This window comes from Platalea leucorodia, assembly GCF_965183815.1.
Source record: "Platalea leucorodia genome assembly, chromosome: W".
Lineage (NCBI taxonomy): Eukaryota > Metazoa > Chordata > Aves > Pelecaniformes > Threskiornithidae > Platalea > Platalea leucorodia.
In genome coordinates, this window is record NC_138859.1 from 45,439,116 (window position 1) to 45,455,338 (window position 16,223).

Sequence of the window (16,223 nt, forward strand, 5' to 3'; positions counted from 1 at the left end):
CTCTATAACCAGTATCTACAAATAATAATATACCAGTATATATATAATAGAACCAGTCATTCAGCTGCGTCACTTTTTCCTCTGGATGCATGATGGCTCTTCCATGGGTGTGACTGCAGAGACCTGCGAGCTTCAGCACTCATCCCGGGTACCCATTAGCGTGCCCTCCTCCTCAGCTCCGGTGTAGCTAAGGGTTTCCGTGGTGGGAAGGCTGCTGATCAACAAGGCATGACACATCCCTCTTTGGGAACCGGTTTGCCCTGACTCACGCTTCTCCCGGCCACGGCACGCAGACGGCTTTTCCACGTGGCCCTCTGCCATGCGTCCTCCCAACGCGGCGCTGCCCGGCTCTGCCCGCTGCCGTTACCCGCACGGCTCGCTCTGCTCCCCAAGGAGCTTATCTGAAGCCAGCTTCCATGGAAAAAATTAAGGCAGCTTTAAAATGAAGATTTATAAATTGTGATAGAGATTCAAAGTTCCTTCAAGCAAAGCTCCCCATGCATAAGCAGCCTTTTATTGATGGCTTTTAAAATGCTTTCCATACATAACCCCAGACAGAAGGTATTTAAACAAAGATTTAACGTTAAGAGTTTTTTGATAAGAATGTCAGATTGCGTTTTGGCTCTGGCCAGCCCGTCAGCTCGGTGAAAACCGTGAGTCACTCGTCTGCTGCCTGGCGTTGGGTCGCCCTGTGCTCGAACAGAACCGCGGCGACGAGAGACGCCAGATCTGCGCGTCCCGCCGTGCCGCACGCGTGGGTTTTCACCAGTGGCGTTTCCCTTGGACCGACCCCAGGCAGTTTTCCTACAATTAAAACCCTTCCGCAGCTGATGGCTGCGTCCATCTCTTAAGGATCCTCGTTGCAATCAAAATCACCCAGAAACTGGAGGAACGCGTGTTAGCAAAGCTGCCTCGACAACCTTTACGTGGCTGCGGACACGGAGGGGTTTGTGGCTACGCGCTTGCATCAGAGAAAGGAACCTAGGTTGTTCAAGCTAATGTTCAAACTAAATAGTAATAATCCTTCAACAAGGAGCAAAAGACAGCTCTTTTGCCTCAAGTGTTAATAGTCACCAGGGAAGCCTGGTAATTAATTTATTGCTTTAATTATACAGTGTGTTAACTGTTCCTGTCAATGTCTTTTTAAGATAAGAGTTTTGTTGCATGAGTAGTTTGGGCAAGAATAAAGAGTATTTCTTATCTTACCTAGGCTGAAAACACAACATTAGCAGGAAAATGAAGCCCTCACTCTTCCTGCAGTTTATAGAGACGTTTTAAAAGCAGCTAACCACGACTAGGAAATGCCTGCTTACTCCTGACTAAATAGGTCCGCTCACAATATTTGTCATTTGAAAATGAAATAAATATTGTGTCTGGTCTAACCAACCACTAATTTGAATTAATGAAATAGAAACTAAAGCTTGAAATTTGTTCCTTCCATTTCATACGTACAGAAGAGCTTGTGAACCGAAGAGCTTGTCATTTTTTTTTTTCCCCCAAATAAATCATTTGTTCGAACAAAATGCTCTCCCTATAAAACTTGCTTCACTGTAATTAGAATTAGGGGTGGTAATTGGCAGGATTTGTATGCTCTGTCGGTACTAAATAATCCTACCAAACTTTCCTTGCCTTTCTAAGCCGTCCTATATAATTATCCAGTTGCGTATTGAAATTGCCTCTATCGCTCCTCCGGGCAAGCGGGTACCCGGGAGCTGACGTTTAAGACACGGCCGATATTATTGATGGAAGGACCTTCCCTTTGCAGTTGCCTTTCCCGGGATGCCCAGCGGTGGAAGGGCCACGGCTCCCGGGGGCAACGAGCCACTGCCGGGGGGTGGCCCCCTCTAGAAAGGGGTCTCTGGTTAGGAAGATAAACTGTCTTTACACAAAGAAATTCAAAGGAGGCAGGAAAAACCTGACCGCTCTGGTTATGTTTACACCCGGCTACTATAAAGCATTAGTGTTAATTTTCTGCGCTTAGTGATGAGGAAAGTGAGGTCTGGAAATAGGGAATCACCACTTTCCACCCCGATCTGCTGTGCAGCTGTATGGCACAGTAAAGCACAGACTCTTGGATTTTTTTTTAATCTCCATATGTGATTGCTTTTAGAAAATAACTATTTTCATGGTCTGATGCTGAAGAAGAAGATCCAAGACACGCATTTTCTTGCCGATGTGAACACTCTGGATGATAAATGATTCGGTGATATTCTATTACCTACTAACAAATCAAGCTGTCTTCTTCCATTCTGGGTTTTAAAAGTTATGGTTTTCTTTTCCTCCAGACCTTTTTCCCCTCGTGAACACAGCGGAATACACAAAAGCATAAATCTTCTAGGATTTGCGTTGCGTGGTGTTATCCTCAGCTGCGGGAAATAGAGGAGATACTTGAATCCGCGTTTCACAGCCTTGGGTCGCACCTTCTGTCTTTGACCTGGAGCAAAGAAGTTCAGCCCAGAAGAGCACCAGAGGAGCAACCGCTGCTGCACCAGACCCCATCACTTTGCTGCCTGGAGGAGCCTTGACCTTTGTGCACCGAGTTATCCCGGAGGAAACGGGTTGCAACGCCTGGCTCCAACCCCAATACAGCACCAGACTTGGGGGACGCTGCCCGTACGTGGGCGATGCGCATTTATATCCATTCAAGCAGAAAGGGGGGGTTTATCCTGGGTGAGCGCACCGTGCATGGGCACACCGAGGCAAGGGCTGGGACCGTCCTTCTGCAGATGCCTCCAGCTGGCCCTCGCCCAGCAGATACGCCCAAGGAGCTCTTGTGGGTGAGATAAACAGGGCAGGGCCTAATCCCGAAGTGCTAACGTAGCTGAAACATGACGGAGAGGCCTGGTGGGTCAGCAGCAGCCACGTGCTCAGCAGCAGATATTGATGATTGACCTGGAGATCTATCAGGAGAAATCGTTTAGGTTGGAAAAGACCCTTAAGATCATCGAGTCCAACCGTTAACCCAGCACTGCCAAGCCCACCACTAAACCATGTCCTCAAGCACCACGTCTACCCTTCTTTTAAATACCTCCAGGGATGGGGACTCAACCCCTGCCCTGGGCAGCCTGGGCCAGGGCCTGACAGCCCTTTGGGTGAAGACATTTTTCCTAAACAGAATCCGAATGTCTGGGCTTACCCAAAATCTCCCCGGTGTTTGAGGATACGCATCCACACTTGGTTTCTTAAAGCAGCACTTAGATGAGACACCTAATTCTTTTCATAGCTTTAACCTTGAGGCATTTTCCTGCCTCTCAGCACAGGAAAAATCCCATTTATTCAAGCATTAGTCAGGTGCTTGAAAATTGTGCCCAGGAGTGCTTCGGTGAGCGGGGCAGCAGGCGCTGTGCTCGGCAGCCAGCGTGTCTAAGGGTGGAGGAATGCTGCGGTGCGGACCTGGCAGATTGAGGTCTGGAAAGATGAAGTCATCGTGACAACCGCAGAGCAACTGGCTTCAGCGAGGAGGAGTTAGCGACATCGGTTTAGAGTCGTCTTGGCGATCTGCAGTCTTACAGTCCCGTACCACGTTATTTCCCTGGGACCAGGGAAATAGGAGATCTACATGAATCCCTCTCGCACTTTTTGATCCTATCACCCATCATGTTTTCTCACTGATTTCCAAGCAATTGTGTCACCGAGTATTCAACTGAAAACACAGTAAAACCAACATGACTACGACACAGATTCGGACCCTTACTAACCTTCCTTGGGGGTTACAGGTACTCTGTAGTCCGCACTTTGGGAATGACCGTAGTTAAACTCCATTACCGATGTTATTTTCTGAGCGGTAGTTTGTATATCAGCATCTTTTCACTGCTTGGAACTCATTTGCCGTCATACCTTGGCATTATGTTCCGAGTCTTCATGCCAGGAAACACGGTGCCAGTAAATGTCAGATGGAAAATGAGAAAACTGCTCAAAAAACTTGCAAAAACGCAGTTAAAAAGCTGTTTAAAAATATAATTTCACTGTGTTTTTATAGTACTTACATTTATTTTGATAGGGTTGCCGTATAGGGTGGAAATGAGATGTATATGAACTACATGTCATTTTTACCATCTAGACACAAGGGTGAGAATAAACTTAAAAAATTGAAAAATCACTCCGTGCAAAGCCTTTCATTCCCAGCCAAGGGCTGAAAGCCACTGGTCAAGGGGCACTTTGCTGCTGGCATCAGCGGGGCTGGATCTTGGCCGGTGATTTACCGCCAGGAGCATAGGCCCCGGGTCTGGGGCATCGTTCGGGTGGGCTGACCCTGCCGGGTGGTGAGAGCACCCTTGGTTTCAGGAGGCTCAAGGTACGTGCACATGCGCAGCTAGACGGGCTTTTAATGAACCCGTGATGATTTTAGTGATCAGGCTGGTGTGCAATACGTGAGTCTGCACTTGTCTGGCTGTCTTACCCGAGAGCAGAAATTCTTGAATTTTAAAATAAAACACCCCTCGCAAATTGAATTCTGCAAAGTCCGTTTGGTCTGCATTTCTATCCAAAGGTGTCTCTTCTCGCCACACAATAAATACGTATGAATAATGAATTCTCCAAACCCAATCACTCGGTGCCGCCTTGCTTGAGTGGGTTCAGTGAATCGATCACTTTTGTTTGGAGGTAGTCATTAAATTCCCTTCTGTTCAGCTGCTTCCCACAGGACTGGTCTGCGATCCATGTCAATCTCCTTCTCCCCATCCTACAGCTGCTGCTCTGGGTCTTCATTTTGATAAACAATCTGTTAACTGAAAATGGAGCCCCAAGTTACTGTAGCTAAATTATAATTATTCTACTCATCAGAAAGCGAGGCTTAGAAAGAAACATATTGAAAAATGACAGACAGTGATAAATTTGGGGTTTCTGTTCTAACAGTTTTGAAAATGTGCCACTTCCATTTAATTCCACATTCGAGAAATGATAGCACTGCTTACGGCTCTTTACACGGTACCAGATTTTATCTCCTAGGCATGGCATTGCAGGAGCGACACGAGGAAATCATCTTGGCCTCTCACTGGGAAAAAGCGCCGCTGCCTCAGCCGTGAAGCCCCGGCAGCGGCCACTGACTCAACCCGCGCTGGGGCCGGGGCCACCTCCTGGCTCCCCGCCCGAGCGGACGTGTCATCGCGCAGGGCGGCTGCTCAGCTCACCCCGAGCCGGGCACGGGCGTTCTGCCGGCTGAATCACCCCTCTTCTGCAAACTGAATTTCGCCTCGAAAAGCCTAAGGACCCAAGACGTGCTGTCATTCACTTTAAAACTGCTTCCCGTTAGCCCTTCTTCTGATTTTGGGGAGTAGACTCTGCTCTTGTAGCCCTTGGGCTTTCTGTTCCAGGTATAATGACTGAGGGAGACGGCATCAAGTACTTGCAAGCTCTGGCTTTTCATGGTTTGTGTTCTTCTTTAATACAGTAGATGAGGAGATGACAAGGTGAAACATTCGGAACCAAAGACGTTGCAGCACCTGGGGGTTTTGTTGGTTTTCCTTGAATTGCTCATTAATCAGGAATATAAGGATGGGACCACTGTGAATCGGAGGAGACAAGGTTATTGATCCATGCGCACGTGACATGAAAATTTGATAAGCAATGGTAGCGAAGCACCGTTCTCCTCTCGCGAAGGCAGAGCCGCAGTCTTTCATCTGAAAGAAGCTGTAAATAGCTTATAAACGGCCATGCTTCCACGGGTGTCTATGTCTATTTTCAGGTATCTACGAGGCAAATGCACATTCTCAGGACATGCGTCGCACCGATTGCTCACTTCCCAGCCTCGCCGCAGAGACGTGTGGGAGAAGGATGGATGGGCTCCGCAATTAGTGAGGAGTTTCCCTCCAGGAGGTGACACAATTCTCACTCCAGCATGGATCCAGAGGCGATGACAGGGTGATCCTGCCATTCCCCACGCGCACGTGGAGATCTTCAGCTCCTGCTTTTAGTTTAATTAACTCTAAATTCATCATTCTGGACTTCTCTATGTGATAGCGTTTTGTATCTTTTAACTGAACTTGCTCCTGGTTTTTGCTTTGCTAGGACATTTTTGCTTCGCTAGGAGGTTTTTGCTTTGCTAGGAGGTTTTTGCTTGTTAAAAGTTCTTTTAAGCCTCTTTGACTTCATGGGGAGGAAGCTCTGAGGTTTTGAAGCTGCCCCGTCCATCACCTATCCGCCCAGGGACCTGCAAAGGGCAAACGCTGCTCTTGACATACCGGTACAGCCAAGATTAGAGCGAGGGGTGGATGGGTGGCAACCACACCACGAAGGCCTGAGCACGCCGCGTGAGCGACCCACGCGCGTGCCGGTCCTGCCCCGGCTTCCTGGCAGCCTGGCTCCGGCGGTGCCAGGAGAGGTGCGGTGGCCTCAGCCGGCACCGCCCCGGTTCCCAGGCTTACACCAGCGCCGGCGCTTGTGCAACCCAGCGGCGAGCACCACGAGCAGGAAGAGAATAACCATAACCTCCCTGAAAGCCTCCTACCCTACAAAAAGACATCGATCCGGTTATTTGCCCTCAACGCTCTTCCCCACCCCTGCGTGGAGGAAATTCAGTGTTTAAAAACCAGGCTCCTCCAGCTTCTCTGTCTGATATACCTGCTTCAAAACGGGCTGTTTCACCTGACCTGAACGGCACATGAAGCCACAGCAGCCAAAAGCGCTAATGGAGAAGTCTAGCGGTAAATGATTGTCAATCTACAGATTCAACCAACCCCTCCCCAGCGCCTTCACCTTCACTCTGCGTTATCTGCCGGGCTCCGACTGTAACCTGAGATAATTCACATGGAGAGGGAAACTTCTGTCTTGAGCTGCAAACTTCTTCAGTAAATATGTAAAAAAACCGGCCAGAAATCAGAAAAACCTGCAAAAAGGGCAGAGAGAGGAAAATACTGTTGTCCCATAAGACTGCTGTAACTGTCTGGAGAGAAACCCTTTGCAATCCCGGGGAAGCTGCGCCGAGCTGAGCATTGCCGATGGCCAACAGCCTGTACCCCAAGCTCTCTGCCCCGGCCCCTAGAATCATAAATCATGGAATCATGGAATCATGGAATCGCTTAGGTTGGAAAAGACCTTTAAGATCATTGAGTCCAACCATTAACACAGCACTGCCAAGCCCACCACTAAACCATGTCCCTGAGCACCACATCTCCCTGGCTTTTAAATACCTCCGGGGTGGGGATCAACCCCTGCCCTGGGCAGCCTGGGCCAGGGCCTGACAGCCCTTTTGGTGAAAGAATTTTTCCTAATATCCAACCTAAACGTCCTCTGGCACAGCTTGAGGCCGTTCCCTCTTGTCCTAACCCAGAGCTGGCTTGTCCCCGGCAGCCCCCTGCGCCGAGATGATCGTCCCTGCCCAGCCGTGCAGGCGTGCCGTCACACATCTGTTTTGAAAGGGACCGTTTTACTTGCTACTCTCTTGCCTTTAATTCCAGATGCTGCCAGTGGAGGATTCGCAACGTCACTGCTAGCACTATGTGCGTGGTTCCTGCAAACGGGATTGCTCCAAATGCAGATACATGGCTTCTCCTGGCAGAGGAGATGAACGCAGAGGGCACTGCGGGCTCTGCTAGCGGTGCCATCGCCATCACCATCGCCCTCATGCATGCTTGAAGCATGGACCGGCAACACGAAACACTGCCTGGCTCTCTCTTAGAGCAAGACACCCATAACCACGTGCGTGAGCATCTGCTTGGCTCGATCGGCGTGAGCACTCGCCCAGATTTGACGGCCATAAAGGTAGCACATGTGTCAGATTTTGCTGGGTCGGGGCCCGTGCCGGTTACTTCATTACTACTTTTTACCTCATTTTTAGGTAAAAGTAGAATAAGTCTTTGCATGGTCTTCATATTTTAGCTCAAATAATTACCTTGAACTGCCAGATGAAACATTTCATTCATCTTTTTTTTTTTTTTCCCCCACACAATGGCCTTTTTCTGTGAATACTCATTTTAAAGGTTCTTTTATTTCTTAAATTCAACCAGAGACATTAGTTATTCCTTTAAATTTTTCCATTTGTCAAAAGGGCACAAAACTCTAAGAGACTGAGGGAGCTTTTCAAAATTGAAAAAATACATCCATACCTGCAAAAGACAAAGCCGACCTGTATGTTCCAGTATCAGATGGTCTGAAAATCAAAGCGTTTTGGTTTACAGATTTTCAACAAAGAAACAAACTAATAAAATATCCACTTCATTTCTCATTCCTTCTCTGTGTTGTTGGTTGGGTTTTTTTTTTTAAAGAAAAGAGGAACTGAAGAACAGATGCCCTTTCTGAAAGACAAGTGTGATGGTATAATGCGCGATAGGCAAAAATTCCGTTACACGTATTGCTCGGTTCAAGTAGGAGCCTCCCGACTGTGCTTGAAGTGTGGCGGGGACGGTGGGGGCCTCTCGCCCCCAGCTCATCGCGTTCCCCTCGCCGGTGATGTAACTGCACCCACCGCTTGTGGTCTCTCCTCTCCCCACTCCTCTGCACTGCAAGGCAGGTAAGGAGGGATCTAGCCAGCTTTAAAATGTTAATCAATCAATCAACCTCCTGAAAGTGGCAGCAAAAAAGGGACTTTTCAGCGGGTGGGGGAAGCCCCGCTGTGCCTGCTGCCTGGTGGCAGCGAGGACACGGCCCAGGCGCACAAGAAAAATCCCCTTGTCCTTGCAGCTGCGCTCCAGCCACCACTGGCCACCAGCAGACTAAAGGGACAAAGACAGACAGGTTTCACCCATCAATACAAGCAACGTTCTTCCCAACTAAAGGGCTGTCCAATACAGTAAACGCCACCGGTGTCCCCCTGGTGTCACCTTAATACCTCCTAAACCGGGAAGCCCAAACAGATCATGACTGTACGAAGACCTTTCCCAACTGGACTGCCTGGTCCTACTGAATCCGTCGAGGGCATCCGTTAGGAAGGATGGGGAGGATGACCTGGGCTGCAGACACGGGTGCAGACCCCGCAAAGAGCCACCCGTCCCTGGCCACGCAGCAGCTGAGCTCTGCTCGCCGGTGCGGGGAACCATGCTGGAGCCGTGCTGCCATGTGCTGGCACCATGTGCGGGAGCACCCACACCGGCTCCCTTGGCCCGACACCCCGTCCTGCGGCTGAGCTCTTCCAGAGAGAGAGCCCGTGCGTGGCCACCACCAGCCCCTGGACACAAGCCAAAGGATGGCTCTGTGCTCTGCACCGCAGAGCCCCAGGTGCGCCTCTGCCCTCCCAGCTCCTCCTGGAGAAGGACTTTCTTGACTCATCTTGTGTCAATGAGTGCTACGGAAAGGACAATCTCAGATGTTGGCTTTTATTGTTCCTTTTAAGTTGCCATTAGAAAGAAGAGGAAAAGAAGAAAGGCAATACAGACCACGCTGTAGGACATTTAAGTGCAGTTGTTCTAACCTTGGTTCTAACCTTAGCCTGCTTTTATCTCCTCACCTTATGATTCATTCATTAATCCGCCCTCTTGTTCTCTCCTGTCCCGCTTACACCCCCATAGCATTTTCCGTCTTTGCTCTTTCCACCCCTCACTTTCTCCTCCCCGGTGTGCCCATGAGTACCGCTTGCCTCCAGAAGAAGGACTAGATGGAAAAGCAGGACTTGGGTGATCTGCATCCATTCACGGGTCAGTCCGGGTTATTAGACTCAAAGCAAACCCCCCCCAAGATCCAAAAGACCCAAGAGGAGCCTAAAGCGTGGCCCAGGGCTGGAACATGTGGCTCCGCGTAAGTCATGAAACACGTCGCCATGTGGGAATTCCTCTCCCCAACACACTGGTCTGATCTTGACGGGAGTAATTGGATTCAGTAACTTATTCCAGGTGTGGAGGAATGGACGCTTCGGAGCAATGGCAGTGATTTGTTTGATGGTCAGTGCTTATGGGACCTATAAAAATGTGCGCTATCACTCGGGCCACAGAGATGGCTTCTGCGGGTGTCGCAAGGGATGCGGCTGTGATCGGATCGTCTCTCTCCTGAGCGCGACGCCGTATTTATTTATACGGATAGACGTGGGCTGAAAATCTGGCACAAAAATGTACGTCTATTATATATTCTGCACTTAGTGCATATGGAAACTCAATATAATGAACAGAGATTCTGCGATTTCAGGCTAATTTTTATTGGTGTATTTCTGGAGTAAACATATTGATTTCAACAAACTTTGTAGGTATTGAAATCATTGTAATCAAGAAAGTAGGTCAAGTTTCGCAGTGTGGATCAGAAACTACTGCTACGCTGGAGAAGGGAAGGTGCTTGCTCTCAGGGACCTCCAGCGCTAGACACTTTCCCTGCATTAATTTGTCCCTAATTTGAAAACATCCCACTTTGATTACTGCTTTTTTTTTTTTCTCTCTCTCTCTCTTTTCAACTTAATGATACTGCAAGTTTCTCCATTAGCAAAATCTCGGAGGGTAGATGGTCTTTTCTTTGTTCTACATCGCATCCTCCTCAAAGGCAGCTCTCTCCTTTCTAATGTATCGCAAACTGTATTTGTAACAGATGAGAGATCAGTAAAGTAGCCTTGAAACAGACCTAAATAAAGCAGGGAAGAGTAATAACGCTGCTCCTTTCCACTCTGGATTTCAGCAAATGGTCCTTCTCTTCTCTGTACAAATCTTGCACGTGTGTCTGCCAGAATTTGTAAGGAAGACGACGCTACCTTAATATAAGAAGAGAAGCTGGAGCCTCAGCGGGGGTAAATGAGTTTCCTGCAGGTTTGGAAAGATTTCGCGGATCCGAAGTGGGGTGCTTGAACAGTTCAGATAATGAAATGAAATGAATTTTCAACTGCTATAGAAATGCTGTTCAGTGGACCCAAACACGGATCACAATTGCCGCTTGCTGGGTGACATTAGTCTGCTCGCAGATGCTCGCTTCTTCACAACCTCCCATTCCTTTTATTTTAAGGAGCTCGTGCTCTGTTAGCCCCTGATGTGGGTTGCGCATCGGGAGCCGCCGAAGCAGCTTTAAGCGCTCGGATATTTCCTTTCCGAGGAGACACGGGAAACTTTGTTGGGAATCAGGTCCTCCAAATCACAACGCCGTTCCCCCCGAAGAAACACAGCACATCGTTAGCAATTATTATTCTTAAGATTCCTTCTTCTAATCAAAAAGGAGTTAATAGGTTCTATGTGCAGGAGGCATCTTTGATGGAAAAGAAAAACCCAGACGCAAACAATAAGCGCTTCCCTTCGAGGACCGGCCCAGATTGTCCATTAATTGTTTTAATTTGTCTCATGTGGCTTCACATCAAATCTGTATTGAAATCACTTCAAGGTAATTGAGGATAATGGACTCCATCGCTCACTTTCCGCCGGGTCCGTTGGCCGAGGTGCCGCGGCACTGCGGGCTCTCCCTGGGGGACGGGGGGGCCACGCCGGGGCAGCCCCCCGGGACCCCGGCCCGGGACCCTGCGCGCCTGCGGCATCGCGGCCCGCGGGGAGCCTTGTTGGCGCTCTTGGGCTTTCCCAAGTGCCCTCCTTTAAAATAAGGAGAGCCAAAGTGTTGTTTTGTTCAGAAGTTGAGTTCAATTAAGATTATGTGCAAATATTTTTTTTTTAATGAAATGACTATACTCATATGTATAAAGTTTCTATATAATTTCATGAAATAATTATTGTAATTAGCATCTCAATTTGAATTTAGAAGCCATTTCCTTCCCCCAACCCTCTTTTTTTTTTTTTTTTTTCTTTTTGAAAAACTAAATTAATTCCCTGGGAAACTGATGAGAAATTTTCAAACTAGAAATAAATGTCTGTAATAAATCAAGGGATAAGGGAACAGGCAGAGATTATTCTGCAATTAAAGTTTACAGAATTAATTCCACTTAAAATCCATAGAGTTTAACGTGATAAAGTCCGTATCTTCTGTCTTCTTTTGGAAAGGAGCATCCCCTAAATCTGGGAGGAAGATGAGCTGGGTGGCAGCAGGGCCAGTAATCACTGTTCCCCCAGCCATTAACAGTCAAAGAGGTTTCAGCACCACATTCTGACATTTAAAAATATAAATAAACATAAGGCACGGCAAACATCGGCAAATTGATTGGAAATTTGGACAGGTGATTGGAAGTTGAATGCGAATATTTGTTTTTTACCCAAATGAATGTAAATTTCATTAGTTGATAATTAAAAGGAAATTATACAGACATTACAATTACTGCCAATGGCATAAATTATGAAGCTATATGGCAAAACAATTTAGGAATTCACATTGCAGTTCTTATTGTCAGTTGGGTTACCAAAGAAACCAAGAATAAATAATATACTCAGTGACTATGCAAATGAAGCCTTGATGTGTTGCTAGGCTGTTAAAGCTAATGTCATTGTATAAAACAATAATGTTAAACATTATTAGTTTTTTAATTATGTCAGTTAATTAGAATTGTTCCTGTTAATTGCCTATGATTCATCTCCAGAAGAAAAATGTACAGCTAGCAGCTTTGGGGGGTGTGTGTCCTCAACGCATCACCTCAAAAAAGAGCCACACTTTTGCACTATCTTATTAAAAGTAGTATTATCAGGTGTTCAGCCCCGGCAGGTCCCGTTGCACCCATCGGCAACAAGAGGTGGTTAATGGGAAGGGAGGAGGGATGAACGGCGGAGGAGGGATGGCGGCAGCGCCGGGCGGCACCGAGTGCCGACCCTCCTGTCACCGGTGGCGATGCTGATCGTGGAAAGATGCGTGAACTCTGGTTCCCGCCGAGGAAAAAGGAGCAATGGTTTGAAGACACCTGCCCCGGAGGAGGTTGGCTTCGTTGCTTAGGACCTAACCACCCGTTGCTTCGACGGAGCCCTCTCGGTGCCGGTGAGAGACCGCCCAGCTTATGGGTGCCACTGGGTTTGCGTCCCGTGCAGCTGTGGGCTCTTTCCTTTGGCCCAAGAGCAAAGTTTTCAGCTTTAACTTTCAGATTTGAGGGCAGGTGATGTCCCAAAGCCTGTGCTGAGAGAGGTTTCACTGCTGAAGCTCAGTGCTCGACCTGAGGCTCGGAGTCTTTGGTTCAGTATTTTGCTGTCAGGTGTAAATATCACCTGTAGCTATCAGTAAAGCTGTAGAATTTATGATAAAAATCTCTATATCAATGCACTGGTTCATGTTCAGCCTGCGTGAAGGGCTGCCCGTGGGCAATGCAGAGCCCAAGCAGCTCTGTAGAGCAGAAATACTGATTTATCCGTGTCCTGGGTGGGAGGCAGCGGGCTGCCCCCGTCCGCCCCGCACCCTGCGCCCTGACCCCGTCCAAACGGGCGAGGGACTGGTCCAAGCTGGGGGCCTCACGGCCGCTTTTGCACAGCAGCTGGTGGAAAGTTTTCAATGTTAAGAAGTAATAAAATCTGAATTATTTTCCTCCCTGAGGGGTGCGTGCAGGGCTTGTGCTCTCCTGCCTGCGCTGGGAAGTGGGACCTGGCCTGTGCCAAAGCCGGGATGGGGATGGGCTCCAGTGCCACGGGCGAGCACAGGTCCCTGCTTGCTCTCCTTGGTTTCCCATGATAGGCGCAATCACTGAGGCTACCCGGAGGATCACGTAACAAAACATCACTTTGGGGATGGGAATTCCGGGTTTAATTGTAGGTTTCGCTTTCTCTCTGTACGTACCGGTTGTACTTTTGAAGAGTGCCATGCAAATCTTGGTTAGAAGGTGCAAAAGAATCCGGCATCATTTTGACAGCAAATTACAACATTATCATTTAATAACCCGTGAATGGTATTTTGACTCCAGCAAACCCAAGCAAGAACTTCATCCCTGAGACGAAGTGAATTGGAAGCAGGTTTTGGATACATTTGTGGAGATGTCCAGAAAGAGAAAAGCAGTCCCAGGTCCCAGCGATGTTTCAGAGCAGCCCTGCGGACCCCAGCACCTCGGCACGGTACTGCCCCGCTGCTGCCGCCCACCTCGGGGTGCAGGAGATGCCCCTGGGTGATGGTTAGGAAAATGAAAGGACCACTGGTGTTCCTTCTAATGCATTGGGATAGTTTCCCAGCCCGGGAAGAGACGTCTTGTTCTGCTTTCTGTCCCAACCCATGCTTTTGCCCCCCATTTTAGTGCAGATGATGATGTGCCCATGATGCACTTTTTCTAAAAGATGAGCGAGGTGATACTTTTGTCGTTTCTACCAGGATGCTTCAGGTAACTGGGGCTCCTTGGAAGCAGGCAGTAAAAATATTTGCAAAAGCGGATTGGTGCTGTTTGCTATCGCCCCATTCCCTAGGCAATGAAGGGAAACGACTCAAAGGCTCCTACGCATGAAGGGCAGGGGCTATTTAAAAATAAAACGTTGTTACTCACATTCTTCAACTAGAAAGACGTCTTCAGCAGATGATGGAAGTGTTTAAATCGTGGGGTAAGAAAAGTAAAGGGTATGTACTCAGCTGGGAGCATCCCTGTCCTCGCCCAGCCCGGTCCGGGGCGTCAGCATCAGCCTCCCCCTGCCTCGCTTCAGCTTTGCTCATCTCGCGCTCGGTACCCGCAGCATTTCTTAACATCTCTAAATGTGTTTCCTGTAAAAAAAAAAAATAAAAAAAATTAACAGAGTTAAAATTATCAATAAAACTTAAGCCTTAACAAACAAAAAAACTGTAGGTAACTTATATCACTTGCATGAATTTTTAATTTTAAGATTACTATCTAAGTCTGCAGCCTTCAGAGAGCAGGTGGATATTTGCATTAGGGTTTGCAGGCTCAGGCCCTTTTCCTTTCCTAATTATTTTTAAGGACAATTTTTTGTTTATTTTACCCATTGTTATTTTACCTTGTGGAACTATTTCTGTCAGAATTCCTCATTCTGCCTCTGCCAGCACCGCTAGCCACTGACATCCACCTCCCATTTCCAGCGCTGCTCTGGGACAACTTCCATCCCTCGTCATCATCGCGGGAAAAAATACGGTGATTTGTTTTTCTCTACATCTATGTTTGAATTGGCGTATGATGGAAAATATTTGCATCATTTTTTCCCAGTTCTGGGATCTAAAGCCATCAGACAGAAGACAAACTCCGACTGTCAAACTCAGGTTGCAAATGCATCCTCGTTGCTTAAACTAAGTTAATGTACATAAATGCATTATATGGAAACAGAATCCAATTAGTATCTCACATTTGCAGAAGACTACAACACAGCTTTCTTAACACCAGAAACGAAGGGCTTAATAAGTCTATCAAATTATAGCACCATCTTTCTGCTTTGTAATGCTGGATCTGGCTTGTTAATATTCTGTTCCCCTCCTGACGGCTCCTTTCCCAAATGTTGGATCTGCAATTTCTCTCTTTTTCTCCTAGTCTTTATACCTTTCAGTCTAAATACAAACAGAAACAAAGATCCTAATTATGATCCAAAATCATTATTCTCTGAAGAAGTTCCCAGTAATTAAATTTTAAAGAAAAATATATTTAATGAGCTTTTTACAGTTTCATCCAAGCGATACGTATTCAAGTAGATAGTGATTAGAATGAAACAGCTCTAATTTGAATGACTTGATAAAAGCTCCTACTTCACTACTATGTTTTTAATAATTGTGTAATTACACAGAGAAGTATTCCTGTAAATACCACTTGTTTTGCACAGAATGGATGACATCAAAATGTGAGGGGTTTATCTAAATTTGCAGTGCTTTGAAATGGTATTTTCTTATGTCAGCTAAAAAGTTAATATGCGGAGCTTCATAGTAAGAATCTAGAATAACATAGAAGCCTGCACATGTATTTTAGGTCTCAGAATTAAAAAAAATAAAATAATTTCCCATTTTGGTTTGATTTAAAAAATCCAGCCACATCCACCATCCGGCAGCAAAGTGTTTTCCGCAGCGACGGAGATGCTGTTGCAGGGGAGAGCCGGGACAGCAGGACACCGGGACGGCGGGACGGCCGTAGCTGTTCCCAGCCTGCTGCCGGCCCCGACCCCTCTCGCGGGCTCGCCAGGCTGCTGCTGCCCAGCAGCTGCTCGTGGGGTTTTCAGCCAGTTTTACATCAGGGAGGGGAGGACACGGGTCTCCAAAGGTTGTCCTTTCCCTTTGGGAGTTGGGCTCGATGATCCCTATGGGTCCCTTCCAACTTGAGATACTCCATGATTCTCTGATTCTTTCACCATGGTCACCTCAGCCTCTAAAGCATCGTCTCTGGTCCAGCTCCCCGTCCCAGGTTGCCTGACCTCTCTTTGCTCCTTTAAACGGCTCACCCAAATGTTGGTGGGACCTTAATCCTGCAGGCGTCGCCGTCTCAGGCAGGACTTCTCCTGCACTTTGCATCCTGACTGCCAGCCCCGTCTGTAAGCGCCTGTGCTGGAGAAAAAACGTGC